The following is an 11,459-nucleotide window of genomic DNA, read 5'->3' as shown; positions in this document are numbered from 1 at the left end:
CTGGGAATGGAGAGGCCTACTTCTGGGGAAGAAAGTCCTTGTAAAGGTCAACCAATGAGGATCAGACCCACCTCAACCTTTAACCCCCATGCCCTGAATCTATAAAAGGAGCTCTCCCAATCTCTGACATGCGACTTCTCCAGCCCCTACTCTGTTGCTCTGTTGGGACCGGGGAACCTCACCCGGGAGCAGAACCCCAATAAAAGCCTGTGAATTAATTGATTCGTCTGCCTGGGAAGATTTGTTATGTGCCGGACACCTTACAGATTACACACCTTAAATCTTAAAAGAAATATTTCCCTATGGCTTTAGAGAAACCAATGCACACACAGATTTTATCCTTTATCTGAAATCATAGCATCACAAATAATTTGAACCCAGGCAGTCTTGATCCCATATCCTATTCTTGAACCACCTCACTAAGCTGCCTCTCTCTGTAGCTAAGTGACTAATGTGAAAACAACAGCTTTTATGATTGAATTGTTTCCTGCATAAATAAGTCAATGTGTCTAATTCAGTCCTGACTATAATAATACAGAGTAAGTGAAATTGTCTCTGTTTTATAATGAAAATAAGACTATCAATATGGCTGCAAATTTTAAACTCTGTATACTCTTAGACTCTATGCTGTTCTTTAGCTTCCTGATTGCATTTCTAAGGGAAGAAGAAAGGAAGAAGAGACACAAGGTTCTCTGCTGATCCCACAGTACCCTGGTATTGCTCAACATGCAGAGGCTGGAGGCTGCAGGGCCAGATTACTGGCATGTCTAGCCTTCTCCTCTCTGGAAGCATAGGGACTAAATTCCTGGTCAGTGGGATCAGAGGTTAAGTTCTCCCATCCTCCACCCACAGAGTCAAAGCCATGGTCCGTGCAGAGCAGGCTCGGAACACCTGTCCTGATTACCCTTCCTCTGGTTCACTTTTATGCTAAGAGAGGCAAGAGAAGATCAGAGATTACCACCACTGTCCAGTGGAAGGAGCGTGACTCAGACTCACAGAGGGAGGTTGCCCATAAAATTGGAGCTCTGAAGTGCTCTTCAAAGGAACTGACTGTATTTGAAACTGTGTTCAACTCTAGAGGCTTGAAAACATGTATTGCTTTCAGATGTAGTTGATAAAAAAATACTAACAGAAGGTTTACAGGCAGAATGCAAGTGATCTTAGATGTAAATACCAATCCATATAGAAACATGAGGAGCATCATTAAGGAAATGATATAATTATAAAAAACAGTGTAATGCTTTTTTTCTTCTCTCTCTTCTTGATTTTACAGAAATCTATTGCATAAAAGGCTTTATCATCTTTATTGCAGAGCCCATAACATATAGAAATATATTTGATGATAATAGCACAGAGAAGGCACATAGGAGCATAACTGTATTGGAGTGAAAACTGACACCAGATACTAACTCAAATACAGGTGAATTAATGGACCACAAATTGTAAGTTAAACAGCTTTATAAATTTATTTTATCTTCTCCAATTTCTTTTTTATTTAAGATTCATTTAGTTCTTTGAAAGGCAGAGTTACAGAAAGGGAGAGAGGGAGAGACAAAGAGAGATTTTCCATCTGCTGATTCACTACTGAAATGGCTGCAATGGCCAGAACTGGGCTGGGCTGAAGCTAGGAGTGAGGAGCTTCACCCACATCTTCCATGTGGGTGCAGGAGCCCAAATATTTAGGCCATCTTATGCCTAAATGGCTTTCCCAGGCCATTAGCAGGAAGCTGGATGGAAATGGAGCAGCTGGGACTCAAACTGGCATCATACGGATGCCAGCACTGCAGGCGATAGCAACTGTGTGCCAACAAATGAAGTTATATGAGATGGACAAATTGGTAGAAAGACACAATCTTCTGAAATGGCCTCAAGAATACATTGATGATCTGAATAAACCAATAATAAGTAAGGAGATTGTGTTATTAATTAAAGAGTATCAAAAATTTCAGGCCTAAGTCTATGAAGTATCTAATGAAGAATTAATACAAATTCCTCACAAATTTGACAAAAACATGGAAGTGGATGGAATAATTTATAAGTCAGCATGAGACAAATACTACAGTGCTACCCCATGTAGGGATATCATAATTAAAGTGATGTAATAAGCCAATAATTAATATCTTTATTATCTACATTTACTTTGTTATGAAATGAAAGACATTTCATTCAGGACTTGTGGGATGTTCTGTTGTCATTCTTGAAGTTCTTTAATGTGAAGCACTGATATTACTTTAGTTGGGCCTACTTATGTCTGCATTTGGCTTGAGATAATACACAGTATTCAAATTTTAAAATAATTGAAACATTTGAGATCCTGGACAGCCTATTCAAGAACCAAAAGTCAGCATATAGTGTTCGCTTAGTAAGTTGTTTTCATCAGAACAAATTGATTTACAGCATATATTTTTCAAAATGAATAATCATATCACAAACTTTCAAAACATGTTGAAGACTCCACAGAGCTTAAGAATGCTTGAGTTTATTTGGATTCATCTAAATCAAATATAAAGGCAATTACCAGTGTCTTGAGGAACATTTGCCATTATTTTGGATGAGTAGTGGTAATTATTACATGTTAAATGAGGCTTGCTCAATAGGAGGTCATGATTAAAAGTTACATTCTTCAAATAATGGAAATGTCATGAGAATCATAAAACTACTTGGTGAATTTGATCTATGTTTGGATGAACACTTGGAAAATGCAGAAGTTAAAGAAAAACACAACCAAATGTGGCATTTGATCAAAATAGATTAAGACAAAGTAACCAAAAAAGTAGAAAACATGAAAACATGTATTAACTGTTAAACCATTAAACCAGATTTTAAATACTATTCCATTATTGTAGATCTTTTTTTTTTTTTTTTTTTTTTTTTTTTTACAGGCAGAGTGGACAGTGAGAGAGAGAGACAGAGAGAAAGGTCTTCCTTTGCGGTTGGTTCACCCTCCAATGGCCACCACGGCCGGCGCACTGCACTGATCTGAAGGCAGGAGCCAGGTGCTTCTCCTGGTCTTCCATGGGGTGCAGGGCCCAAGCACTTGGGCCATCCTCCACTGCACTCCCGGGCCACAGCAGAGAGGTGGCCTGGAAGAGGGGCAACCGGGACAGAATTCGGTGCCCCGACCGGGACTAGAACTCAGTGTGCCGGCACCGCAAGGAGGAGGATTAGCCTATTGAGCCACAGCGCCGGCCTATTGTAGATCTTTTATAAGTTTGAACAAATTTAGATCAATTAATAACCATTGTGAGCTGAATTTCTGATAGCAAACTGTGAAGATTTGCATTTTTTTCATCTGAATTACCTGAGATGTAATACAACTAAATACAACAATTTCTATGTGACTGCAATATGCTGGTTTTTTTTTTTTTTTTTTGACAGACAGAGTTAGACAGTGAGAGAGAGAGAGAGAGAGAAAGACAGAGAGAAAGGTCTTCCTTCCGTTGGTTCACCCCCAAAATGGTTGCTATGGCTGGTGCGCTGCGCTGATCTGAAGCCAGGAGCCAGGTGCTTCCTCCTGGTCTCCCATGTGGGTGCAGGGCCCAAGCACTTGGGCCATCCTCCACTGCCTTCCCGGGCTACAGCAGAGAGCTAGACTGGAAGAGGAGCAACTGGGACAGAATCAGGTGCCCCGACCGGGACTAGAACCCGGGGTGCTGGCGCCACAGGTGGAGGATTAGCCTAATGAGCTGCGGCACGGGCCTGCAATATGCTGTTTAACTGTACTTGTGGGCAGCGGAATGACTGTCATGTGAAGATACAGCTGAAATGAAAATTGAAGACAATGTGATACTTGCACTTTTTATAAAATGTAAGTAAGTAAGCAGAATGTGCTGTATGGTGCTCATTTGTTTTTTACCAGAAGCTAAGCTGAGCTTCTGGAGCTACCTGGAGCCATTGAATAGTTTTTTCCAAGCCATGATTCTTTTTGGTAACACTTGTAGAAGGAGTGCTTCCAGCACACAGCTCAATCTTTTCTTCTTTTTCCAATAACTTACATGGAACATCTGCTTCTAGTTATGAGGAAGGTAGAGATATCTAGATTGGAAAGTGGAAGAGGGAGATGCTGAATATATTATGGTCTTGGGATAAGTTGCAGCAGCAAAGTCTGTGAGTATGCTAATAACCCTTATGTGTTAAATCTTGTATAGATATGGCCACCAACCTGCAGACATGGCAATGAATTGAGTTTAAATGTAGGGTACGGTGAACAGAGTAGCGAAGGGGTGGACTCAGTCGGGTGCCCCGGATGTACTGACTTATCCTTTCAGTCTCACCTTTGATGTTATCTGGGGCTTGGTGGGCAGTTTACAAGAGGCTGGGACTCATCTCATACTGATACCTGATTGCAGCTTGCTCCAGGCCTTGCGATACTCGTGTCTTTACAAGAGAATATTTAGGTTATAGGATGGGGATTGGTGTTACCCAACGTGTAACTGTTCCCTTCTGTTCTCTCTGAGACACGTTAAGCATCTATTAACTTTGTCTAATAAAAACTAATCCTTGCTGGTGCCGTGGCTCAATAGGCTAATCCTCCACCTGCGGCGCCGGCACCCCAGATTCTAGTCCTGGTCGGGGCGCCGGATTCTGTCCTGGTTGCCCCTCTTCCAGGCCAGCTCTCTGTTGTGGCCTGGGAATGCAGTGGAGGATGGCCCAAGTGCTTGGGCCCTGCACCCCACAGGAGACCAGGATAACTACCTGGCTCCTGCCTTCACGTCAGTGCGGTGCGCCGGCTGCAGCGTGCTGGCTGCGGCGGCCGTTGGAGGGTGAACCAACGGCAAAGGAAGACCTTTCTCTCTCTCTCTCTCACTGTCCACTCTGCCTGTCAAAAAAAAAAAAAGAAAAAAAAAAAAAAAGAAAACTAAACTAATCCAACCAAGCTAAGTATATAACAATGGATGAATGGATGAATGGATAAAGAAAATGGGTGTGGGTGTTTGGTGAAGCAGTTGAAGCAGTTAAGAAGCTTTTTAGGATGCTGCATCTCATGCCTGAGTTCAAGTCACAGCTCTGCTTCTGATTCCAACTTCCTGGTAACACAAACTCTGGGATGCAGCAGATGATGGCTCATGTACTTGGGTTCTTGTCACCCAAACGGGAGATCTGTATTGAATTCATGGCTCCTGGCTTTGGTCTTACCCAGTCTTGGCTGTTATAGGCTTTTAGGGAATGAAGGAGAGAATGGAAGATCTCTGCTTGTCTGTCGTCTGCATTTCAAACAAATAAAAAGTAAGTAAGTAAAATAAATTAAAAACAAGGGATATATGCTGAATGGAATATTATTAAGCAAATAAATCAATACAAGAAATTTAATTTGTGTCATATACGTATATATATATACACACACACACCCAATGAAATATTATTAAGCTTCATTGTGATACAGTGGGCTAAGCTGTTGCTAGGGATGCATCTCATATTGCAGTACTGATTGAGTCTTAGCTACTCCACTTCCTATCTGTCTTCCTGCTAATGTGCCTGGGAAGTAGCAGATGATGGTTCAAATACTTGAGTTCCTGCCACACACATGGAAGACCCAGATGGAGTTCTTGGCTTCTGGCTTTGGCCTGACTAAGCCCCAGCTGTTCCAGCCATTTGGAGAGTGAACCAGCAGATGAAAGATCTCTCTCTCTTTTGCCTTTGTCTCTCCTTTTCAAATAAATAAATAATATTTTAAAATAAGGAAATTCTTATATTTGCAAGAACTTGGGTGAGAATGGAAAACATTATGGTAAGTGAAAATAAGCCAGGAATGAGAGGAAATATTGCATAATTTCACTTACATTTGGGATATAAAAATGTTGAAATTATAGAAGCAGGGTTGATTACAAGATGTGGAGGAAATTAGGTGATGTTGATTAAAGAACACAAAGTTTCAGGTAGACAACAGAATTAATGTTGCATTTTCTTGCATAGCATAGTGATGATATTTAATGATGTGATGTGTGTATCAAAATTACCTCAAAGGATTGTATCGTACAAAAAAAAACCTCTGGAGGGTAACATCATAATCAGTTCAATTTAATCATTCCATAACATCTACCTTTGTCAAACTACATTTTTTTCTCATAAATATATACAATAATTACTTGTCAAGCCAAAACAAAATAGTTTAAAACTCCACTATCTAGATCAGAGACAAATGTAATAAGGAGAAGCTCTGACTTTAGGAATCTACAAGTTTATCAAGTTCAAATATAAAATATGAAAAGTGTTTGTTCAAAGGGTCAGGAGAGGTAAGCAATGCTCTATAAGAACTGTTAGGGGATTTGGCAAGTAGTGGAAAATAACTAGCAGAGCTTGATAGGAGAAGTATTTCATTGTTGTGAGGCATTCTTAGCAAAAACTGATCAGGGAATATGTTTAGTTTTGTTGTTTGCTGTCAAATGAACAAAAAAAAAAGAAAAAAGAAAACAAGTTTTGCAGTTAATTCTCATAGTACAGCTCATTAAGGACAGAGGTTCTATATGGGGAGTTGCACAGTGGCTCCTGTTGTTGATTTAACAATTGACACTCTTATTTATTTATTTATTTATTTTTTTATCTTTTTAAAAATTTTTTGACAGGCAGAGTGGACAGTGAGAGATAGAGAGAGAGACAGAGAGAAAGGTCTTCCTTTGCCGTTGGTTCACCCTCCAATGGCCGCCGTGGCTGCAACGCTGCAGCCGGCGCACCGCGCTGATCCGAAGGCGGGAGCCAGGTGCTTCTCCTGGTCTCCCATGGGGTGCAGGGCCCAAGCACTTGGGCCATCCTCCACTGTACTCCCTGGCCACAGCAGAGAGCTGGCCTGAAAGAGTGGCAACCAGGACAGAATCTGGCGCCCCGACTGGGACTAGAACCCGGTGTGCCGGCACCGCAAGGTGGAGGATTAGCCTAGTGAGCCGCGGCGCTGGCTCGACACTCTTATTTATGATAGCTACAGCTATCAAAAGGAAATTGGGCTGAGAATTTCGTGTGACACAGTTTAGAAAATAGCACAAATAGCAAAAAAAAAAAAAAAAAAAAAGTGGTAAGAGACAAAAGTCAGTGTAAAATCACTGCTAAGAGATAATCCAAAATTTTGGTTAAGACAAAGCAGGGAGTAAGAAATGAGCAATTGTGGACCCTTGGTTCCTTTCTCACTTACTAAGGGAGGAAATTGGTACTTCTGCACATGCCTTACCTTCTTTTCATTGATGCCCAAATCTGGCTTTGCAATCAAAGAATATTTCACTATGGAAATGAAGGATTTGACCTAAGAAGGGAAGAGCAAAGGTTTTTAATGACCCCTTTGATGACCCCTTTGCAAGTCCTGGTTATATTTTGAAAGAACAGAAGTTGGATCTCCTACTCCTTCTCTGGAAGGTGAATGTGAGGAGTTTTCCCAGGCACTCATAGTCCACCCTGACTTCTCATGATGTCCTCAGCATGTTTTACTCTTTCAGTAAAAGTGTTTACTGCCTTGATCATGCATTTTTGTATTAACTGCAGGCAGGGTTCTCAATATATTCTACCCAACTGAGGTGTACTCTAACTGCAAAACTTGTTTTCTTTTCTTCTTTTTTTTCATTTGACAGGTAGAGTTATAGACAGTGAGAGAGAGACAGAGAAAGGTCTTCTTTCCATTGGTTCACTCCCAAAATGGCCGCTTTGGCTGGCGCTGCACTGATCTGAAGCCAGGAGCCAGGTGCTTCCTCCTGGCCTCCCATGCGGGTGCAGGGCCCAAGCACCTGGGCCATCCTCCACTGCCCTCCCAGGCCACAGCAGAGAGCTGGACTGGAAGAGGAACAACCGGGACTAGTACCTGGCACCCCAACCGGGACTAGAACCTGGGGTGCTGGTGCCACAGGCGGAGGATTAGCCAAGTGAGCCATGGCACTGGCCGAATTAACTGTAAAACTTGTTTTCAAACAGTACTTCTTGATTGGTGTGCCTGTGTGCGTGCAAATTATGGAAATCTTTATTTAGTATAGAGTTGATCTTCTGTATATAAAGTTAATTAAAAATGAATCGTAATGAAGAATGGGATGGGAGAGGGAGTAGGAGGTGTGATGGGAGTAGGGGTGGGAGGGTGAGTATGGGGGCAAGTACTACTATATTCCTAAAGCTGTACCTATGAAACTTGTATTCATTAAATAAAAGCTTTCTTTAAAAAAACAGACCTTATCTTCAAAAAAATAAATAAAATAAAATAAAATTTATGCAGAGGAGGGAATGCGAAAGGCACAATTTTGATAGGCTTAGGCTGGCCTTTGAGTACTTTCCTACCTATTTATTTATAAGGTCTTTTCAGGAAGTTCAGGCAGGAGTTTGTTGGGAGGTTTTGTTTTGCAATTTTCTTCACCAATTGAATTATGACACCTGACTTAGTTAAGCATATACTAGTTCTCTTGGGAATTCAACTTCATCACCAGGTCTTCTGTTGTTAGCTTTTACACACCCAAGGAAGAAATGGAGAACTCAACAGATGCAAAATATACAAGCTAACTTTAGTTAAAAATCACCTCTAATTCTCAAACTTTACTTCTTACATTTCTCTCCCAGTGGTCTTTCTGCAGATAAATATACCCTTCACAGAGCTGTTTCCAATGTCTATTTACAGATAAGTTTATTTTTGCTACAACACTCTTACTTATGACGTCAGTGATCACCCGAGGCTCTTGACATGACCTGCCAAGGTTATGGAAGTCTTTTTTATCTACACTCTGTCAGTATTTAGACAGGACCATAAGCAAAATAGAAGCTCTTTCCTCCCTTCAGAGAAAAGTACAGCCTTCTTTGATGGGCCCTTCTTTCCACTGGGGTCTCACTCAAGAGATCCTTCATGTAGACAATTTTTTGCCACAGTGTCTTGGTTGTCCATGCCTGAAATGCTCTCATGGGCTTTTCAGCCAGATCTGAATGCCTTAAGGGCTGATTCTCAGGTCAGAGTGTATTTCAGAGTGTTTCTCATTCTATGAGTCTGCTGTTTGGATTGCTTCTTGGGTTTGGCCTGGCCCAGCCCCTGCCAATGTGGCTGTTTGGAGAGTGAATCAGTGTATGGAAGATCTCTCTCTCTCTCTCTGTAATTCTGCCTTTCAATTAAATAAAAAATAAATCTTAAAAGAAGTCATCTTAGTTTCTCATCATAATCAGGGTAACTTAAAATCACAATAGGCAGGCTGGTGCCTAGGCTCACTTGGCTAATCCTCCACCTGCAGTGCCGGCACCCGGTGTTCTAATCCCAGTTGGGGCACCGGATTCTGTCCCGGTTGCTCCTCTTCCAGTCCAGCTCTCTGCTGTGGCCCGGGAAGGCAGTGGAGGATGGCCCAAGTGCTTGGGCTCTGCACTCATATGGGAGACCAGGAGGAAGCACCTGGCTCCTGGCTTCGGATTGGTACAGCACGCCTGCCACAGCGTGCCAGCTGTAGTGGCCATTTGGGGGTGAACCAACGGAAGGAAGACCTGTCTCTGTCTCTCTCTCTCTCTCACTGTCTACCTCTGCCTGTCAAAAAAAAAAAAAAAATCACAATAGGCAGTCAGGTTGGTCCCAGAGGAAAATGAGGAACTGGGAGAGTCCCCCTAAGAAGGTGCTATATCCTACTCCATGTTTCTCCCCAAAAGTAGCCTTCAGCAAGAGAAAAGTGCCCATTCAACCCTTCTGAGTTTCTAGTTGTATCATGAGAATAGAAAGACATTATCTCTCCCACCCTTCTGAGGACTCCTTTGTTTTATCATGAGCAAATCAGATTAAAAATCAAGACTTTTGATGGATTTTGTTACTGATTGTTAACTGATTGAAAGTTTTTTCTGCCAAATTGTGCTTAAAATCCATACTACAATCCTATGGGTTTTGCCTCTCTTGAAGCCCCCTTCTGGCCATTTTGCCAGGAAGTCTCTGACTTATATAAATTTTGCTTTTCTCTCTTCTGCCTCATCTGCACGGAAATTCTTCTTCCACATGAGACAAAGAACTACGGTAATCTTTTCCCTGCTGCCATTTCACCATTAACATAAGCATTTGCAGCATGATAAAATAGATGCCTTGGAACTATCTTTTCCCTTCCAGGAATCTATTTTAAAAGTAATTAAAGAGGAGTGGCAGCATATTGACAGGCAACTGCTGTCACTGGCATGCAAGTGTCTGATTTCTTCTAGTGAGGCAATATGTATATTATCAGTTCCAAAAGTAGGTGATGAAATCCTAGGGTTTGTTTGAAACTGTTGTGGGGTAACCTTAAGCCAAATTTTAATATTTTGGGTTCTTGTCTTAAGCTTAGAGAAGCATTCTAAGCTCAGGCACAAAAGAGACAAGCAACATGGTACACTTCAGGATTTGTTTGGGGAAGTGGGAGAAATACACAGGAATGTGATAGCTTTATGAAGGGAGAGAGGAGTCAGAAAGATTATATGGGAAGTTCCATACTGATAGGATAGATAGGATTAAATTGATCAGATTTGTGAGCTGGAGACCATGCCTTCACCCTGCCCCCTTTTGTGATCTCATGCCCTTACCTGACCTCACCTGTATGCTTACCTGCCAATCAGATGACATAACCACTCCCCTTTGGAAGTAAATAAAAGGCCTGGAGTGCTGGGGCCCCTGTCTTGTTGTTCAGGCCTCCAGATGCTCAGCCTTGTGGCTGCCCCTTTCTCTGTTTTCCCGCCCATGCTACATTACCTGTGGCTGCTCCTAACTGCACACTGTGATCCACGTGGCTCCTGGCCTGCCCTCTGCCTGATATACCCAGCCTGTGTTTCTAGACTTCTTTCTCTCCTAAATAAAGCCCTCACTTTCCTGTGTATTTCTCTCCCTAAATAGATGCTAAAACCTTACCATAGTGTCTGATTTATTTGAGTTGATATTCAGAAGAATAGACAGTAAGGACCCTCAAAATATTAATCTTAAAATAATTAATAAAATTTTGAGTAAAGGTCCCCAATTTCAATACTAAACTCTCAGGAGGCAGGCCAGGGGCCATGTATGAGAGTCTGTAGGCCAGAGGCACGCAAAGGAGCCCTTCAGGCAGGAGAAGGGCCAGGAGTGGCTGCAAAAATGGGCAGTACAAAAGAGGCATGCAGGAGAACAGGGGTGGGCCCAGTGTGCTCCCCAGAGGCTTATCCACTTCCTAAAGGGGAGTGGTTACACAGCCTGATTGACAGGTGAGATTATTAGGTAGGAAGTCAGAAATGAGCCTATGTGTGTGTGTGTGACAAGGGCCTAAGGAATTGACATCTACAGCAATCCAGCATCCACATCTCAAAGTCATCCTGATAGCCTTCCAGTATCTGTACTTCAAAGTCCCACCCGGATCCTGATGACCTTCCAGGGAGTCCTGCCCCTTCTACCTGGCCTGATAAACATCCCTCCTCTAAGACATGACACCAGCCAGGCTTCCCCTGACTGATAACTTCGGTGGGAAAAACTCAGAGAGGAATTTTTCATATTTACACCCAACAAGTCCTTTGTTCCAGAGGAGAAGAAGGAGAGGGGGAGAGAAGAG

Source organism: Oryctolagus cuniculus, chromosome 7 (genome assembly GCF_964237555.1).
Source record: "Oryctolagus cuniculus chromosome 7, mOryCun1.1, whole genome shotgun sequence".
NCBI lineage: Eukaryota > Metazoa > Chordata > Mammalia > Lagomorpha > Leporidae > Oryctolagus > Oryctolagus cuniculus.
Note: the sequence above shows the minus strand (reverse complement) of the source record.